Source organism: Crocodylus siamensis, chromosome 5 (assembly GCF_052110815.1).
Source record: "Crocodylus siamensis isolate JL-2025a chromosome 5, ASM5211081v1, whole genome shotgun sequence".
Classification (NCBI taxonomy): Eukaryota; Metazoa; Chordata; order Crocodylia; family Crocodylidae; genus Crocodylus; species Crocodylus siamensis.
In genome coordinates, this window is record NC_143399.1 from 194,629,484 (window position 1) to 194,649,875 (window position 20,392).

Here is a 20,392-nt window from a genome sequence, read left to right on the forward strand (position 1 = left end):
CTGCTCTTCTCTGCACTCACAGGTTTTGATCAAGAGAAGAAATGACTGAGGTGAGGTGTTTTTGTGGTATTTAGTTGTGAATGGGCAAAGAGGATGGGCCAAAAACAATGTGGTGACTGTAGTAATTATTAGTTAATGATGCTGAGACATAGAATTATCCTTCCCTGATCCTATTTATCTCAAAGTTATTTATTGTGGGGGCACATAATCGAACCAGTGATTGCAAGTACAGTAAACACAGCACACTCCATCCTGCACTGTATTAACAGCAAATTATTTGCCATAATTTAAAAGAAAAATAAAACAGTGGGCCAAATTCTTCTACTGAAGTCAGCTGGAGTTTCACCAATTTCAGTGGAAGCACAAAGGGCCAAGCAAGTGTCCAACCTTTTAATCCACTGCTGGGTATGTCAATGGTGTAGATATGGGATTAAGGCAGCAGAGACCTTAATGGCTACTATGAAAGACAGTTCATTTTGGATGCAGGGATGTCATTTTTAGGCACTTGAAAATACTTATTAGCATCAGAACTCAAATGGGGTGAGGAGGTTTTAGAAAGTAGGAAAGGGAATTTCAGGAGGATATGCAGGTTGGTCTCTGAAGTGCGTGGCAAGTGAAGAGGTGCACGTCTTTCTTTGTCATGTGATTTCCGTCTTTTAGATGTTCCGTCTTTTAGATGTTCTGTCTACCTTTTGTGAGGACCCATAATGCTGAAATATATCCCTCTTACATCATAAGGACTTTTTTATCATCTTTCATGTATAGGTAGAGTTTTCTGAAGGAGAACATTTTGCATCCGAAAGCTTTTCTGACACCTCTCCCAGGTATACAGTTGGTCCAATAAAATATATTGCCAGATACCCCTTGCTTCTTGCATATTTCTTGGGCCATCCTGGGAACAACAGCACTCCAGCCCTACTACATGTGTAGGTAGACAAGATTGCCTTGTGTCCTTAAACATAGTGGAGCACTTGGATACCCACACGTGGTTATAAAACATACAGGCATATATCTGACAACATTCAACCAAAAGACTTAAATTTTGACAAGCTTTATGGTTTCTTCAGCTTTGTGTTGTTGCAGATTGGAAAAACCATAACAGTCCCCACTAAATTAAGACACAATATTGTTGAATTAAAAATTAAGAATAATAATAATAAACTCAAGCATCCCTTGAGTTTGTTTCATTATTGACTTCTATATCAATCTTTTTCTGTTTTTCGTAAGTTCTCAAAAGCTGTGTATTGCTAACCAACTCAGTAGCTTATTAGATACTTGATGTCTCCTGGGCATTAAGGTAGAAGCCAGAGAGGAAAGGTCAGTCTGCAGTATGGACTCTGCCACAGTTGTCTACGACTCGGTCACCTCCATGATGGATTATGTTATCATTATAGTACACTATAAAGACCCTTTGGCAGGTTCAGCTGAGTACCTGAAAGGCCATTAAGAGGTGGATGGGTCCTTCTCCTCAGCTGATGTGGAATACAAGGGCCTTTTGACTAGAGGCGGTCAAAATATGCATATTACCTCAAGCTCCACCTGCTCCACTGGGTAATTCTTCAGTTCTGGGCACGCTTTGTTTTTATGTTCCCCATAAAGCCATTCATGATTGGGAAATCAGTCATCAACTGATTTGCCTCCACATAGTCCTCCAGGATAGCTTAGCTTAGTTTTCTAAGTCTGACAGCAGAGCATTCTTGGCAAATTTCAGAACACACTACAAAGCGTTTTAGTTCAATCTGGCATTTTTCTTTGTCATTATGTTATTCCATTTCTATTTTGCTTTTGGTTTGTTTTTTTGGGGGGGTCGGTATATTTGGGTAAACTCAGTATCTCTTACCTGGTGAGTTTTTATAAAGGGCAGGATACTGTCTGAAATTTAAGTGTGGAACGTTTGTTATAATGGTAGCTGTTACGCGTTCTGTTTTATAAATACATAAGCATGTATGTGGAAGGAAAAAACAAACATTTGTAGTTGGTACAAGGACCATTACACCTTCACCTGAAAACCAGATGTTAAGAAGTACTGTCACCTGTAAATGTTCAAAAATCAGAGCAGAATCCCCTAAAATCATGAAATTGACTTAAAATTAATAAATTTGGAATTATTTTTCTTTGCTTTACATTTTTTTAGCCATTTAGTCACACTTCATTTATACTTTCAAGCTACTCTGTAATCATTAGGAATAGAAATTTATTTTTTTTAGGGTTGGTATTTTTTAAGAATTAAATTCTACCTTTGTTATATGGCTCCAGCAGCTGGACTTTAAGTACAATTCCAAATATCACAATATTTGTAATTAAGTCAGGAGGCCTAATAACACTAATTTAGACTAGGAGTAGGACTCAAAAGGACAACGGGGCTAACTGATTATTTTGCTTAAATTTAATGGGGGTTTTTAATGACTGCTTTCTTTTGTCTCTTTTTAGTAGTTTTCACCTGTCATTTATTCATTCCGAGTTTGAGCATGACATAAAGTACCACTTCTGCATTAATACCAGAGGCCAGTTGCTACATTTGCCCTTCCCTCAAACTTTACATGAAAAGGTAAAAAGAATACCATGATACTGCTCAGTATCAGTGTCACAGCTGAGAAATGTAAAAGCATAGATTTCAACTCCATAGTAAGGGTGTGTTGAGATTTGTACTTAAAATATAATCTTATTTTTTCTTATATGACAACAACAATATATATTCCCATGTTTATGGTACTAACTTTTTTAGTTAAAAATATTTTTATGGCAAATTTACAAGTAGATCCAATACTTACTGAGTTAATGTTCATTTTAAAATGGGTCCTTGTAAATGTTCTGATAATTAGTGCTACTTTTTATCTCAAATAAATGTAATAAAAGATGATAGAAACTCCAACCTTTATGCATCATTAACCCTCACTGAAATCTTACATTCAGATGACAGAAGAAGAAATTAAGTCAGAAATAAAGTTATTAATTGTTGTTACAATTATAAACTAAACGATGGGACAGGACCATAGGTCAATAACTCAGGGCACTTTTAGGAGATACCAGAGTGGCATCAGAAGTTTCATAGATTTCATAGACATTAGGGCTGGAAGGGACCCCAGAGGATCATCGAGTCCAGCCCCCTGCCCCAGGGGCAGGAAGTCAGCAGGGTTTATAGGATCCCAGCAAGATAAACATCCAAATGTGTCTTGAAGGTGTTCAAAGTGGGTGCTTGAACTGCCTCCGGCAGCAGTCTATTCCAAAACTTGGGGGCTCAGACAGTGAAGAAATTCTTTCTTATGTCCAACCTGAATCGGTCATGGAGGAGTTTGTGACTGTTCAATCTTGTCCTCCGTTGGGGCGCTCTGGTGAACAGACGTTCCCCCAGATCCTGGTGAACACCCTTAATAAATTTATAGGTGGCCACCGGATCACCCCTGAGCCTGCGCTTTTCCAGGCTGAATAGCCCCATTGCTCTCAGCCTAAGGTATGTTTTCCTGACCTCTGATCATGCATGTGGCTCTTCTCTGGACTCTCACAAGCCTCTCCACATCCTTTTTGAATTGTGGAGCCCAGAACCAGGTGCAGTACTCCAGTTGCAGCCTCACCAAGGCCAAGTACAACGGGAGAATGACAACCCGGGATTTTCCTGAAGCATCTATGGATGCAAGCCAGTGTTTTGCTCACTTTACTAGCCGCAGCATCACACTGAAGACTCATGTTCATCTTGTGGTCAACCATGGCCCCCAAGTCCCTTTCATCTGTAGTGCTAACCAGCATAGCACTGCTGAGCCTATAAGGATGCTGCAGGTTTTTCCTCCCAAGGAGGAGAACCTTGCATTTTTTTGGTGCTAAACACCATCAGGTTCTCGTCTGCCCATTTCATGAGCCTGTCAAGATCTGCCTGGATCACCCTCATGTCCTCAGGTGTGGATGCTTTACCCCAGAGTTTGGTGTCATCAGCGAACTTGGCTAATCCACTTCTGACAACAATGTCCACAAAATTGATGAAGATATTAAACAATAAGGGTCCAAGGACAGAGCCTTGGGGACCCCACTGGTCACAGGGCAACATGACGATTGGCTCCCGTTGACCACCACCCTCTGGGTCCGACTACGGAGCCAGTTCCCCAGACAGCGAATCGTGGTGAGGTCGAGGGCGCAGTTAGCCAGTTTAGCCAAGAGGTGATCATGGGATATCAGATCGAAGGCTTTTTTAAAGTCAAGATATACAATGTCAATTTCTTCCCCCTTGTCCAGGTGATAGGTCACCTGGTCATAAAGGGAAATAAGCTTGGTCAAGCAAGACCTACCTGCAACAAACCCATGCTGGCTATCCCTCAGGATGTTGCCATCGGGCAGTCTGTTAAGAATGGCCTCTTTTGATCTTTTCTAAGACCTTTCCTTGGATAGAGGTCAAGCTGATGGGTCTGTAGTTTGCTGGATCCACTTTCCTCCCTTTCTTGCAGATAGGCACCACATTGGCCCTCTTCCAATCTTTGGGCACTTCACCAGAGCACCAGGAGCTCTCGGAGATCCATGCCAGGGGCCAAGCTATGATGCTTGCCAGCTCCTTGAGTACCCTTGGGTGTAAACCGTCAGGGCCAGCTGACTTGAAGGTATCCAGCCTGTCAAGGTGTTCCTTCACAAGGTCAGCTTCAGTGGAGGGCAAGGAATCTCCCTCACCCAGGCCTCCCTGACCCACAATGGGCAGGGGCATCCCATGTGAAAAACTGACGCAAAGAATTAACAAGTTTAATTCTTCCTGGGCATCGGTTGTCAGTTGTCCCATCTGGTTTAGCATGGGTCCAATGTTGCCCTTGCTTTTCCTCTGGCTCTCCACATATCTAAAAAAGGACTTTTTATTGTCCTTGATATTTGTAGCTAGTTGGAGTTCCATCACAGCCTTGGCTTTCCTAATTTGCTCTCTGCAAGTCAGGACTAAAGCAGAGTAATCCTCCTTGGTGATGGTTCCAGTCCTTCATCCTTTGTAGGTCTTTCTTTTTAGACGCAGGAGGTCCGCCAGTTCCCTGGAGAGTCAAGGGGGCTGCTGTGCCCTTTTGCTGCCTTTTCTCCGAGATGGGATGGACTTTGCTTGCGCATCCAGGATTGCTCCCTTTAGGAGCAACCACTCATCCTGAACTCCCCTCTCCTTTGGGTTGTGGCCCTTTAAGGCCTCTCTGACAAGCCTCCTTAGCTTTTCAAAGTCAGCTTTCCTGAAGTTGAGGACTTCTGTATTACGGACTGACGTGGCAACTTTACGGCAGATGGTGAAGGTGATCAACTCATGGTCACTGTCACCCAGCTTCCCTTCAATCATTAGGTCGCTGATTAGATCGTCCCCCATTACCAGTACCAGGTTGGGTAGAGCTTTACCTCTTCTTGGCCCGTAGACTTCCTGTGTCAGAGAGAGGTCATCCACACATGAGAGAGAGCTTTGCAACCACTTGGATTTGGCTGAGTGCTCCTCCCACGAGATGTAATTCAACCAATCACTGTTCTTCCATTATTTCAACTAATTTTCATTCTGCAATTCTATTGTGTGAGATGAATAAGCTGCATGAAGGGACAGTGTATACACGCAAGCACGCACACTAGCCAGTTGCCCATCAAGAATGACAGGGGGGAGGGGAACCCTGGCCCCTCCCCCCAGTCCGGGCCCATTCCCCCCCCCTCCTGCTGCTTCGGATCTAGACTTGCTCTTTCCTTCCCTGCCACAGCAGCAGGGGGAAGGGAGGAGCAGGCCCAGGCCCGATGTGGGGGAGGATCAGGCCTAAGGGTAGGGAGAAGCCAGTCCACTGTGGTGGGGGAGCGGGAAGAGCAGTGGGCCCAGGAGTGGGGGAGGGGGAGGAGTGGGCCTGGGCCCAACAAGGGGAAAAGGCTCACTCCTCCCTTCCCCATGCAGCTGCCATGTTGGGCTGGGCCTGCTGTCCCCCCTCCACTCCCGCAGCAGGCCAGCTTTTCTCTTGACTCGGGCTCATTCCCCCCTGCATTGGGCCTGGGTCCACTCCTCCTCTGGCCCCACCATTACTGCCAATGCCATAATGCCATGACTCACCCACTCCTCCCCCCCTCACATCGGGCCCACTTGGGGACAGGAGGAGCAGACTCTGGGACGATACAGGGAGGGAAGTGGGACTGGACCTGGGTGGGGAAGAGGCCCTTTCCTTCCCTCTCCCAGTTGCTGCTGTGGCTGCATGGGGCTGGGCCCACTGTTCCCACTCCCCTGACACAGCGAGCCAGCTTTTCCCCTGCTTGGGCCTGCTCCCCATGCCTCCCCACCATTACGCCTGGCCCTACTCCCCCCTGCATTACCTTCTGTCTGCTATGTTGCTGCTGCCTCCAGGGAGCAGGGTGGGGGGGAGCATCTGGCCTTGCCCCCCCCCACAATCCCCTGTGTCCCCACCATCATGGTGGCAGGCTACCTTCTGTCAGAATGCTTTTTCACACCTGACTGGCTGTTTGTCAGCCAATCAGAATGCGAATAAAGTGTTATGGGCAGACAGACAGGCTTTTATAATATTAGAATGTGTGTGTATATACATATATTATGTATCTAGGGTTCTCATTTGATAGGTTTCTTGGTTGCCAGATACCACTGAACTGGCCTCAGTCTCATTGCTCTTAAAACTCCATGCCTCTTTACAAGTCACTTTATAGCCAAAATTATTAGAATGCTCCAACTTTTGTGTAATAACCCAAATGTTTTAAATAAGCTGCTTTTCACTACTTTTGGGGTGAAGGTGCGGGAGAACAAGGGAGGAGGGGACAGCTAGAGCATGCCAGTGAATCTCACATTACAGTTAACTTGACATCAGTTTTTAAAAATTGTTTCAACCTGTCTTTATGTCAGAAATTGGAAGGGCCAAAATACAACTAACAAAGAATATAAAGGGTAAGAAAACCTTCTATGGTTGCATCTACATGTGCAAATTCTCTGAGGTGCATTGACTCTAGAGTTAATTACTCTAGAGTAAACTCACCTTGGGCAGGTGTCTACACAGGCAGGGATGCAAGATAAAATTTGCTGATCATGGAAACAGTCTGATTCCACCCCTGCCAGCCCAGTACCTGCCCCCTGAAGCAGCCAGGGAAAGCTCTAAGCTCCCCTGGGTGCTAGCCCAGAGGACAGCCATTTCCTGGCATAGGCTGGAACACTCCTCCCTGGCCCTGGGAGCTGCCTGCTGCTAAGGTGGGCTCTGCCACTGGAGCCTGGCCAAGGACAATGTCCCCCTGCTCTGGCAGCAAAGAGAAATTGGGATTGCAATCATGAAGTGAGGACTGAGAGGTCCCTGCTGCGTGGATAGGGGGACATTGTCCCCGCCTGGGCTCTGGTGGAGGAGTTCACCCTGGCAGCAGGCAGCTCCTGGGGGCCGGGAGCAATCTCCCACTCCATTGGTGACACATAGGGGGTGCACGCGGATACATGTGCACCCCGAGATTGGCGGTGCATCCCCTGCAAGAAGTGCTGCCAACACTGCCAGTGGTGCCTGCAGGCAGTTACTGCTCACCACCTCTCCCCCCCCTGCTGCTGCTGACACCACCAGTGGCATCTGCAGGTGGTTGCCAACCGCTGGTCGGTGCTCACCACCTTTCCCCCCCTGCCGCCAACACTGCCGTGGCTGCCTGTGAGAGCTCCCCTCTCTCCACCGCCACCACTGCCATTGCCACCTGCAGGCGTCACCATTCCCCCCCAGCCTCCCAGGGGCACATGGCACTCATGTCTCGGCCCCCTGCTGCCCAGTTGACCGGGAGCACATTTGTTCCTGGTCAGCTGTCTACACATGTGTTACTGCACAATAAGTAATCGGGAGTAAATTTGCAGGTAGCAAATGTACTCACAATTAGAGCAAATTACTGCACAGTAAACATCTGCATGTGTAGATGGTGACACTTACTGTGCAGTAATTTGCTCTAATTGTGAGTAAAGCATTTCATGTAGGTGTCCACAGTAAGTACAAAATGAGTAATGAGAGGAAAGAGTTGGCCCTTTATTAAGTGAAGAAAGCTGAAATATCTCATTCTTCTTTTGATTTAGTTTTCACTAAAAAAGTTAGAATTACTTTGAAATTGTGGACTTCTATTTGAACTCTCTGGCCATGTCCATGTGAGCGTGGATATTTGTTTCCCTGGGGACCTTGTCCGTAAGCAATGCCTATGCCATTTGCCCTCTAGTATGCAGCAGGTTACCCTGGGTAGGGTAAGGGAGAGGCCTCCTGGTATACTGGGGAACTACAGCTGTAGCGATCCTGCCATTCTGAGCCTGGATGGCAGCCAGAGCGTGGCTCTAGTCAGCCAGGCCCTGTTTTGGGGCAGTGCGCACTGCCCAGGTGTGCTGCCCCACTTTTTTGGGGGCCTTTTTTTACCCTGGGATCTTCTGGGGTTGACCCCCAATCCTCTGCTGCTACCTTGCAGCACAGAGTACAGCTGAATGTGCAATATATGGTGCCGCAGCCAAGTCTGAGGTACGATGTACCACACAGCTGCACTTGTCCAGACACGGCTTTTGGGTTTATCTTAAATCATCACTGCATCCCAAAACACCCTAAGAAGGATCTCCTGCCAGGCTGTGGCATCTTGATTGGGAATCACTGGTTTAAAGACTACTTGGATAAGTTAACTATTTTGAATCAAGTGGGCCTGATGTGCCTCCCCCTGGAACACTTGGGGAACTGAAGTAATCTCTGAGCCATTAGCACTTATCTTTGCAAATTTATGGAAACGGGTAAAGGTTCAGAAGAATGGAAAAGGACAAATATTATGCCTATCTTTTAAAAAGGGAAGACACAGGACTCAGGGAATTGTAGGCCAGTCAGCCTAACTTCAGTTCCCAGAAAGATACAAGAACAAATAATCGAGCAATCAGTTTGTAAGCACCTAGAAAAGAACTTGCTATTAAATAACTGCAACATGGATGAGTACAAAAACAAGTAACGCCAAACCAACCTGATTTATTTCTATAACAGGGTAACAGATCTTATGAGCAGGGGTGAGCAATAGAAGTGATGTACCTTGACTTTAATAAGGCTTTTGAGTCTCTCAACTGACATTCTTGTTAAGCATAGGAAAGCACGGTCCAGATGAAACTACTGTAAGGTGTGTGGACTGGTTTGAAAACCATACTCAGGGAGTAATTATCTACAGCTAAATCATCAGCTGAAGGGATGCATCAAATGGGGTTTCTCAGGCACCTTTCTAGCTCAAGCACTACATAATATTTTCATTAATGATTCTGATCATGGACTAATTACATTTGCAGGTAATACCAAGCTGAGAGAGGTTGAGAGCACTTTGTAAAAAGGACTTAGAATTCAAAATTATATTGAAAAATGGGATAAATGAACTGAAATAAAAAGGATGCAGTTCAATAAGGACAAATGAAAAGCACAGTATTTAGGTGGTAACAATCAACTGTGGAAGTACAAAATAGGGAACAACTGGTTAGAAACTGGTGGATTATAATGGATCACAAACTAGATACGAGTTTGAAATGTTATACTGTTTCTAAAAAGCAAACAACATTGCGGGATGTATAAAAATTAAAATGTAAAGGAATCCTTTCACTCTATTCAGCACTAATAAGGCTTTAGCCAGAGTACTACATTCAATCTGGACACCATGCTGCAAGAAAGAGATGGATCAACTGGAGAGTGCAGAAGAGTTCAGACGAGGGGAATAAAAATGTTCAGAAGTCTAGAAAGCACAACTGATGAGGAAAGCCTGAAAGACATGAGTTTCTTTAGTCTAGTGAAGAGAGGCGTGAAGACCTAAAAACTAGGCCTGTGTGAAGCAGCTAGTGTTCGCTTTGGATTCAACAGATTCAGGGGACAGTGATTCAATTCAGTGACTTGAATCAATGTCACGATATGATTTGCCCAAATCTGATTTGGAGATTGGGCTGCTGCCAAATTAGCCAAGTCTCCAAATCACACAGACCCTGTCCCCATCTGCCCCTGCTCCCAGGTCTTTGGAAAAAAAAGCCCCAAATCACGGGCTGCGCCCCGCTGCCCCGCACTGTGTGGGGGGCTCTGCCATGAGCCCCCCAGAAGCCCCAAGGCCACTGCAGGAGCTGGTGAGTGTGTTTTGTTCCTTAAAGGGCCGGGAGCTACGGCAGGCAGGGCAGCCATGGCGGGGGCCTGGGGGAGCAGGTGGTGGTTGGGGGGCTTGTGGCAGAGCTCCCTACACAGCAGGGGGAAGTGGGGATTGTCCCCCACAACCTGGCAGCACCCAGTGACTAGGGTTGTTTTTTTTAAAGGGTCAGGAGCTGGGGCAAGTAGAGCAGCCATGGGGGAGGGCTGGGAGAGCAGGATGGGGCCTGGCAGGGGTCCCCTCACGGTTCCCTCCCCACTCCTTCAGACACCCCCCCTTCCCCCCCCACTTACCAGCATGGAGTCCGGGTCCAGCTCCCTGCTGCAGCAGGCAGGGAACTGTTCAAATCACCGAAGCTCTCCAAATCTTTTCCAAATCAATTTGGAGAGCTTCAAATTGATTCGGACCTTTACATTGGCCCCTGGTTCGATTCAGATTCAGAGATTTGGCCACCCATCGGGCTGAATCTCCTCCGAATCGAATCACCACCCAAAGCTTCACACAACCCTACTGAAAACAGTCTTCAGAGATGGAAAAGTTACTGCAAAGAGGAAGGTCATACAATGTGGTCTGTGTTCACTGGAAACAGAACAAGAAATAATGTGCTTAAATTGCAGAAAAAGATGTTAAACATTGGGGAAATTATTCCAACTCTAAGCATAGTTAAGCAGTGAAATAGGCCACCTAAGGAGACTGCGGAGTCGCCATCATCGGAGGCTGGGTAAACATCTGTCAGGAATGGTTTCGATATAGGTGATCCCACCTTGAAAAAGCAGAATGGATGACATGACTTCTTGAGGCCCCTTCCAGCCCTATTCTGTCTATGCCCAGTCACGAGCAATTCTGTGGAGCTCATTATATCTAGATATGATTTGGTTTGAAATGTTCAATACTGTTTATATGAAATGAACATTTTTCCATAAGAATGATGTTACGCTGGAATTGCATTTTAAAAAAATCACCAAGTAAGATTTAATTATCCACCAAAAACCCCCCAAAGAAATTCAGAATTAAGGTTGCAGCTCAGAAATACACAATTAGGGCACCGAAACACCGTACCATTGCCTTTTAGTGACACCACAGAACAACCACACAGTGCAGATTAAGGCAGTTAAGTTTTTGTGGACTCATAATAAACTGATTTTTAAAAGATAAACTAGTTTTATAAAGATTTTCCTCCTACTAATACCCCTGCTTCTCTGTGGTTTGGATTTGACACCATCGTTCTAATGCAGGACCCATCTAATGGCTTTTCAGAGACTCAGCGTAGGATTGGATAGGATAAGCTTGCGTTTGCCAGGGTAGGATAAACTTGCATTTAGACATTTAGATGCCTATGCCTAATACAATATATGGAGAAGAATCCGGTTTCTAAAAACCTCTGTTGCAGAGGCCAAAGAAGGAAATGCTCTGTCATCTTTTGTCGTCTTTCTTGGGGGAGCACTGAGGTTAGCCTCCTAGATTTAAAATCTCACCACAGAGACAGAAAACGAGGTCAGCTAACCACAATGACTTGACTCGCAGAATTAGCAACATTAGAAGATAGGCTAAGAATGAAAGGATGTCAGCATTCCTGAAAAATCTGCGGTTAAACTCTTGTCAAGTTCTCTGGATAAACACCTATATAAAATTCTAGGATAGAAATCTCCACACTTCACAGAGTTTCACTGCAGCACAAATCAATGTTTCTTCTCTTCAGAAAAGTCAGATTATGCCGGTGAACCAATATGGAAGGGGAGAGACCATATTTTGTATTCTACATTGGATCAAATATAAAGAAAAGGCATTTATTATGCCAGATCTGAAATGGAAGCTATAAGTTCGGGTATTGTTTTGACACCTTTGGCTAGATAATACATGGAGAAACACCCCAGTCAGAAACTTCTGACAGGCTCCTCCTTTGTTTAAATTTTTGATAAGTAGGAGGTCATCTGAGGGTACATCTACACTGCGGTGACTGTAGCTCATGTCAATACATGGAAGTGGTAAACTAGCTAGCTTTCGGTACGGCTAGTACTGTGGCCTTAACAGTATGGAGCACAGTATTGGCTTACCGCGTGAGTAGTTACTCAGCATCTCAGATGGGTTTTGAAGACCATGCTGAGCTCTGTGCTGTTCTTCATATCCAAGCAAGTCCATTTTAAGCTAATGCAGGCATGTGTACACAAGCTGCAGTGACTGCTGCATGGATGTACCCTTAGAGCACATCCAGACTTGCAGGCACATGCAGTTTGTGTCACCACAAACTGCATGTGGCGAATGTTAAGATGTGTCCCAAGCTGCAAATTTGCTACCAGGATTTCCTGGTAGGGAAAAAAAAACATAAAAAGCAGTGCAAAGCTTGCAAAAATGGAACGCACTGGAGACAGAGGAGCGGGCAGCCTAGGCTGAGCTCCATACTGTTAAGGCCCAGGGTAGGCTGCCTGCTCCCCCATCTCCATGTGCTGCAGATCCGCCGCACTGACATACACTGCATGCACTGCAGAGCCACCATGCTGAGGCACACTGCACCCCAGTCAGCCACAAAGCACAGAGCAGCTGGCTGGGGCACAGTGTGCCAGGAGACAGGGTAGCAGGCAGCCCTGGGCTGGCTGCTCCCCTGTCTCCACATGCCACTCTCCAGCTGGCTGGGGCACAGTGTGCCTCAGTGCAGGGGCTTCCTCCCAGCTAGCCCTGCACTGAGGGCCCAGTCAGTCCCCTTCCTGCCAGCACATGGAGCCTGGCCTGGAGGAACTGGGTGCAACTCATAACAAAGGGCACATGGAGGGGTGTGCGCTGTAGCACAAAGTAGCAGCACAAATTTGTGCCGCTACTACGTGCCACTGCAAGTGCATGCCCTTGCTCGCTTGGATGCAGCTTTAGAGAATATGTCTTGGCATGGCTCAGAGTAAAATCAAATCCATTTTGTTTACACTGTAATTTGTTACAAAGCATATGTGAAATATTACTGTTCAGAATTAGTGTTTTGCCAATGGCTGCCTAGGAGCAGAGTGATGCATTGTATTGAGTCCCATCTCCAGCACGCTGCATACTGCTACCAATAGCTATCAAAATAGAGACTGGGGGTGAAAAACGGTACCCACTGAAGTCAACAGCAAAAATCCCACTCGCTTCAGTGGGGCCATGATTTCAATGTGGATCTTTCACACTGTGTTTGGCAATTGAGTCACATGATAAAGAAATAAGATGTGCTCTGAAACTTTATGTCCCTCTGAACTCTCTGGGCCAGACATATTTCAGCTTCCTTTCTGGGGGAAAAAGGACTGAAGTTCCTAAACAAAGTCTTCTTTTCTGGGGTCTTATTTAATACTAGCAAAATGCCTGTAATGAATGACGGGTGCACGGGAAGGGGGGTGGGGACAGAGACGGAGGCCCGCATCCGGCCCCACTCACTGCCCCCGCTACTTTGGGTCCAGCCCTGCTCCCCCCCACTCCCGCTACCACTCCAGGTCCTTCCCCATTCCTCCTTGCCCCACTGCTGTTCTGGGTCCTGCCCTGCTCCCCACTCCCCTGCTGCCGCTCTGGGTCTTGCCCTGCTCCCCTCTCCTCCCACCACCGCTCTGAGTCACACCCTGCTCCCTCTGCTGCTCTGGATCATGCTCTGCTCCACCCCCACTTCCCACTGCTCCACGCATGAGGTGGTGTGGTGGGTGGCTGCGCAGGGGGGTGACACATGGCCACGGGGTGTGGTTCAGGGAGCAGCCACGGTGCACGGAGTGCTCGCCAGCAGCATGGTACAGGGAGCGGCCCTGGGATGTAGCGCAAGGCATGTGGGGTGGGGGTGGCGCACAGCCTCGGGGGGTGGCCCAGGGTGCACAGGGTGGCATGGCACATGGCTGCAGGGAGTGGCATGGGGAGCAGCCACAGTCCAGGGAACACTTGTCATCTGCGGCTGCATGGCGCAGACAGCGGCCTCATCACTGGCTGTGCCTGTGTGGCATGGGGAGAGGCCCTGGAGTGTGGTGCAGGGCATGTGGGGGAGATGTGCTACATGGCTGAGCAAGGGGGGTGGCGCATGGCCACAGGGCATGGTGCAGTGCAGGCAGCAGCCCCAGAGTGTAATGCAGGGTGCATGGGGTGGCAGTGTGCAACCACAGGGAGTGCCACAGGAAGCAGCAATTGTGCAAGGGCACAGGGAATGCTTGCTGATTATGTGTGGCAGAGACAATGGCCCCAGGGTGGCACAGGGTGCATTGGGTGGGGTGAGGGGCATGGTATAGGGAATGGCCACTGGCTATGCCTGCATGGTGTGGGGAGCGGCACTGGCATGTGGCACAGGGCATGCAGGAGGGCATGGTGCACAGCTGTGTGTGGGGGGGGGTGCAGCCACAGGGCATGGCATGGGGAGTGACCCTGTGGTGTGGTGCAGGGGGCATGGTGTATGACTGCAGGGAGTGGCGTGGGAAGCAGCCACAGTGTGGGGGCACAGGGAATGCCTACCAGCCATTTGCCACAGGCAGCAGCCTTGGTGTGTGCTGCAGAGTGCGCAGTGCAGGGCATGGTACAGGAAGCACCCACTGCTGCCTTCATGATATGGGAAGCAGCCCCAGCATGTGGTGCAGGGTGTGCGGGGGGGTGCATGGTGCATGGCTTTGCAGGGTGGGTGGGGGTGCTTGGCGCATGGCTGTGCAGGGTAGGTGGGGGTGCTTGGCCAGAGGGTATGGCATGAAGAGTGTCCTCAGAGTGTGGCACAGGGTGCATGAGGAGGAGTGACATGTGACTGCGTGGAGGGTGTGGCGCATGGCTACAGGGTGTGGTGTGGGAAGCAGTCAGGATAGGGTGAGCATCCGCCAGCTGTGGCTGTGTGGCATGAAGCACAACCTTGGGGTGTGGCACAGGGCACCCAGGGGGCATGGCACATGTGGAGGGAGTGGGCGGGGGACGTGCCCCACCCCAAGGCAATGTGCTACAGTGGCTGCCTGCAGGTGCCCCCTGCATCCACTTCCTGCACAGCACCCTGTTGCCACACGCCACGATCCCACTGTCATACCGCTCCCACATGCCCTTGCACCTGCGGCTGCCCAACACTTACCATGCACGAGGGAGTGGACCACAGGGGCGGGGGTCATGGCATGTGGTCACAGGGTGCTGCGTGGGGCACGGGTGCAGCTGCCCACCCCACCCCACAGCTGTGTGTTGCAGCTGGTGGCCATGCGTCCGTGTGCCGTGCCCCCCCTGCACTTCCCATGCCCGCAACCAGTAGGCACTCCCCACATGGAGGGGCATGGCTTGAGGTTGCATGGGTAGAGCATGCAGGGCAGGCACTGGGTGCCACACAGGGAACAGGTGGGGAGCACACCCTGACCTGCGGTCACGTCCTGCAGCTGGCCATTGCTGCATGTGGCACCCTGTGGTCATGCGCCACCCCTCCCCACCCCCACATGCCATATCCCACACCCTCTGCACAGCTGCAAGCCACAGCCCCACCCCAGGACTCTCCCCACACCACTTCCCAGAGCAGGGAGCACACCTTCACCCTGACCACCTCTGCCTCTATGTCTGTCTGTCCTTAGGCTTCAGGCCATGCATGCACAGTTGGCCCAGAGCGTTATGGACAGACAGACATACAGCCAGAAATGCCACGGCTTTTATTATATTAGAATAGTATCATTAACACCAAAATATCTCTTAACACTTATACAGCAAATCTTTTTCTCCCATGCCTTCTCTTCTCATGGCTTCCTCCATTTGTTCCAAAGCCTTTAACACACTTCAGTGGAGTGAAGAGAGCAGAACGCTGATTGAAAAGAAATAGGTGGGCAGAATCCTCACCTGGTATAAACACTCATCGTTCCATTGACTTCAATTATGACATTTTACACCACCTGATGATCTGTGAGTGAAAAGTGAAATAACAGGGGGTTGATGTAGTTGGAAAGGTTTGAAAAATGTCAAGGTGGAAAGCAAAGAAATTGGACTGAGGCTGGAAAGGGACGCAAAATAAAAGCAGGTTTTGAGAGTGAAAGACAGTGGCATGTCTCAGTGAAAGGGACTGAAGCACAAAGTACAAAGGAGAGGAGGGGTGGACTGAGGGAGGGATCTAGGCAGGTCAGGAGTGTTCAACAGTTCTCATCAAATGTTGTTTTCCCAATGCGTTTCCTGGGATGAAAACATAACCTTTCCCCTGTAACTTAGGCCACAATGTGTAGTAAAGAAACTCTTTTTTCCCCTGAAATCAGTTAAGAGAGAAGTTAGAATGAATTAAAAAGGATATGGGACCACTCCCTCCCTCATTGTAAACCTGTCCAATTTCTTTCCCCAATACAACGTATTAAATGGAAAAGACCTGTTAGATCACTGTGTCTATCTACCATAAGAACAGGAGTTAATAGCTCACCCCTACCATCTCCAGCACCAATAAAGAACATGTCAAATGTCAAACTGACCTTGTATTAAGTAGTTAAATGAACAGTGCAAGAGGGCAGGTTCTCTACTAGTGTCTGGGGTTGCTTAATAAATATAAAAAATTAACATCTGGTCTCTCAAACAAATCAGAGCTTTATTTCTGTGATGCTGGTAGCACCCACTGGCCCAAGAAACAAGAGTCCTGAGTTCTGTCCCCAAAGCCAGATTCGCACGACCAACTGGTGGGTTGGTCCTTGCCAAGACATTTTTTGAGGAATTATAAAAATCCTTCTTAGAGAGGGGAATTATATATGTGGTGCTTAGGCAAAACAGTCATGCCATTTATAAATATAATTACTTTTGCCATTCCTTCATGGAAAAGAATCTCCTAGTAAGGGGAAATTAATACAATAGAGGAAATTATTTATGTGTACTCACTAGAAGTCTAAATGGAGAAAAGGGCCCATTGAAACAGTGTGAAATGAAAAGCATGAGAAAATGCAAAAGTGAGATTAATAACTTACGACGTGGAGTCATGTCCACTTTGGCACTTCCTTCCCAGTAGACGAGCAGCCCTTCCTTCAGCTCCGTATTTTTATTTGAATGCTTTTCAGTCACTATGAGGACATGCTCGTGCTCTTGTCTGCCATGGCTGCAGGAGAACTTGAGCACAAGAAAACAGGTGCCATTCTTCGATGCAGAAAGGAACAGGATGTGGCTTGCAGGTGCTCCCTGTCCTGCAGTGAACAGGGACATCAGTGTAAGACAGACCCAAAGCAGTGACTCTACCAGCCCTGTTCACACACACTGATGGGGTGGGGGGCAGCAGCAAAGGAAGGGTCCTAACCCATCTCCTACCTTCCCTTCCCTGCTCCAGTTCCCCTGTGCACCGCCCATTTACTCAGACTGGTTTCTGATTTTTTATTTTCGCCTCTAGTTACTCCACTTACACTTGTTAGGAAGATTTTTCTACCCAGCATTTTTATTCTTAAAGATATTAATGATTTAACACATATGGTACATCTATATTTTTATAAAGCTGTAAGATACCATGGTGATGAATGCTGTCTAAGAACGTAAATAGAAAAGAGGAGAATAGCTGAGATGTCAATAAAACAGCTATAGGGGGTTTTTAACAACAAAAGAAACATATCTTAAGTGCACAGTTTTATGCTGTATGTAAGAGCTGCTGAGGTCTCACAATGGAAAATAGATGATCGTTATGGTAAAAACACCACTCTGGGTGAGGTTTTGAAGAGAGAAACATTTCTTTTGTTTTATTTCTCCCTTGTTTTAACCAGGCCTCTCCGATCAATTATGTGAAAATGAGATTGATTATCCTTGCTCATCTAATGATGCAGACTTGCTGCTTTGACTGATTGGAAAGGGATGGGGAGGAGGGAGATAAGACCCAACAGCCACAGGCATCTCCTTGCCACAGGGTAGGCTACCACCTTGTTTCTAATAGGAAATGACCATCGCCTTGCAAATTTGTGTGCGCACTTTTTAGTCCAAAGGTGAAACCCGCTGGCTCCTCCTTTACCAGGTTGCCCCTCACCCCAAATGGCGGGGGGGGCACTTACCAGAACACCCCCCCACCCCACCCCACCCCCAGCTAAAGTAAGTGAGGAGCTGAGAGGATCGCAAGGTGGATTTAAAAAGAAAGACGTCTCTGCCTCTCTGGAAAAAACAATCTCCAGCTCTTTGGGTTTCGTCCTTTTGGTCCTTGCCTGGTTTCAGTCAGTGGGTTTCTAAAGACGTTGAGAAGCAACAAAAAAGACCTGTGACTGCTCCTGACGCGGGGGTGGGAGACGACGTCCCCCCCCACCCCGGCTGTGCGCGCGCAGGCCGGGCCGGGGCAGCGCCGGAGTTCGTTACGACGACGCCGGTTTGGGCCGCGGGGCCCGGCGAGCGAGGGGCAGTCCACTCGGGCCGTGGCAGGGAGAGCAGCAACAACGCGGCTGGAGCCGGGGGGTTTCCTCCCCTGCCCCGCCCCGGCCCGGATCCGATCCCTCCACGCGAAGTAGTGCCGCCCCCCCGGCCCGGCCCGCGCACGGCAGCCGCGGGCTGAGGGGCGGGAGCGGGGCAGCCCCGCTGGGAGCCCCAGGGAGGGGGCCGATGTTTCCATGCCGCAAATCCTGTCTAAATATTAGACTAAGCCCGTGCCTGCCCAGCGCCCCGCGGGGGAGGGGAGCCCTGGCTCGGCAAGCAGCTTGACCTAGTTTGTCCTAAAGTGGATTTGACAGGTTGGTCGGCAGCTCGGCTCGGCTCAGCTCAGCTCCCCCTTCCTGGTACCTCTCGCCGAGCTGCCAGTCCCCACTCCAGATTTCCTCTCCAGGCTGCCTCCCCACCCTTTCCTCCTCGGCTCCCTCTCAGCTTTCTCGGCCTGTTCCCCCGAAAGCTCCCCCAAGGCAAGGCAGAAGGGGGGGAGCAAATCAAAAAAGAAAAAAGCCAGGGTTTCTAGCAAACCAGGCACCAGTCAACAAAAGCAAAACCCGACCCTGGGGAAGCGCTCTTGCTTAAGGATGAAAATGAGAGGATAATGGCCATGTTGGCTCGGCTGTAATTAAGGTTGTGTCAGGACTTTCATTTAAAAACCTGCTTTCTTCAAGGGTCGGGCTTGGAAAAGAGCATTTGCTGGAGGCAGAAACATAACAGGGGTGTCACCCAGAGGAATACATGCAACCGTGTCCCCACATAACATCGCATGCCTTGACCCCAGCTTCGTTTACACGTTGAGAGCTGGTTTGCCGCGTGCAAGCCACTGAAGCAGGACCGCGTTCTGTCTGCATGCTAAAAACACAGGTTGTCATGTCCCCATGGACTGTGCATGGCAAAAACAGAGCGAGGGGGGTGTTCTGCTTTGACTCCCATGAATCAAGTGAAAGTCCCAAGGCAGGTGGGATTTGACCCCTAATTGGCACCTGTCTTCTGGGCTGACACTAGCCCCTTCCGCACTGTAGTCCTAAAAGCAGGCACAATCTGCTCAGGACGAGAGGTTTGTGCTTTGTGAGGTTGGCAGCATATAAAAATACTAGTAGTAGTAATAACAGATGTATGATCATAGTACCAAGGAGCTTTTGCTGTGGACCAGGACCTCATTGGGGCAGCCGCTGCACAGGACAGAACACAAGCTCCCTATTCTGCGTGTGTTACATACATACAGGAGGACCAAACCCCCAGCCCCAGGCCACAGCCTTATTGTTTCTACTATGCATTCATTAATGCACAGTGGCAACTATGCATTTCATTTAGTATTTGTATAGCTAAGCACTAAATAAATGCACAGTAACTGGTTGCACACTAATGCCAGCAAACGCCTTTTTAGTGTGGTAGCCTAATAATACTGCGCAGTAGTATATTAGCACTGTCCCTGCAGTGACACACTACTGCGCAGCGTTATTAGGTACTGTGCAGTTAGCGTCTCATGTAGACACACCCAGGACATTGAAAAATAACACCTCAGTCTTGCAAATACAAGCCGCTATTTGAGCAAGTCAAATCTGTTTGTATGTTTGCAGGAAGAAGGCCCTAGCTAGGCTTTTCTCTGGGGGCATGATCAGGGTGGCCATCCACTATCAGGTGTTTTTTCTACTGTCAATGTTTTTTTCCTGGCATGCACATATCAGCAGACCCAGACAGAATTTGGCCCAAGGGATATGCTGGCTTCAAACACTCCCGAGGTTTTACCCAAAGGATTGGCTTTTGAGTATTTTGGGGGAGAAAAAAAATGTTAAAATTGTAGCATCACATGAAAGGTTCTTATATTTCTCGACTGCTGCACCTCCCAGAAATACATCATCACTAAAAAACAGAAGATTAAAGCTATGTTTTAATACAATTCTGGCCAGGGCACAAATTGCTAGAAGCTAGGGAAATCTAGAAGAATAGTACCCCATCCTTACCTTGAGCCAGTGTGCCTTTTCTATTGTGCTCCACAATAGAATGAAGTTCTGAATTCATTTTAAAGTTCACATTCATGCTAACAAATAGC

General features: G+C 48.2%; 1 long non-coding RNA gene across 1 annotated transcript in view; it reads right to left on the bottom strand.

The window, feature by feature from the left end:
• The window catches only part of LOC149865086 (uncharacterized), a 50,023-nt gene extending 31,280 nt beyond the window's left edge, over positions 1–18,743 (bottom strand). Inside the window, exons 1-2 of the long non-coding RNA XR_016442379.1 lie at positions 18,180–18,743; positions 16,923–17,135 (exon numbers count right to left, since the gene is read on the bottom strand). This is a non-coding gene — a long non-coding RNA (uncharacterized LOC149865086). The remainder of the gene's footprint in view (positions 1–16,922; positions 17,136–18,179) is intronic.
• Positions 18,744–20,392: the final 1,649 nt, after the last annotated feature.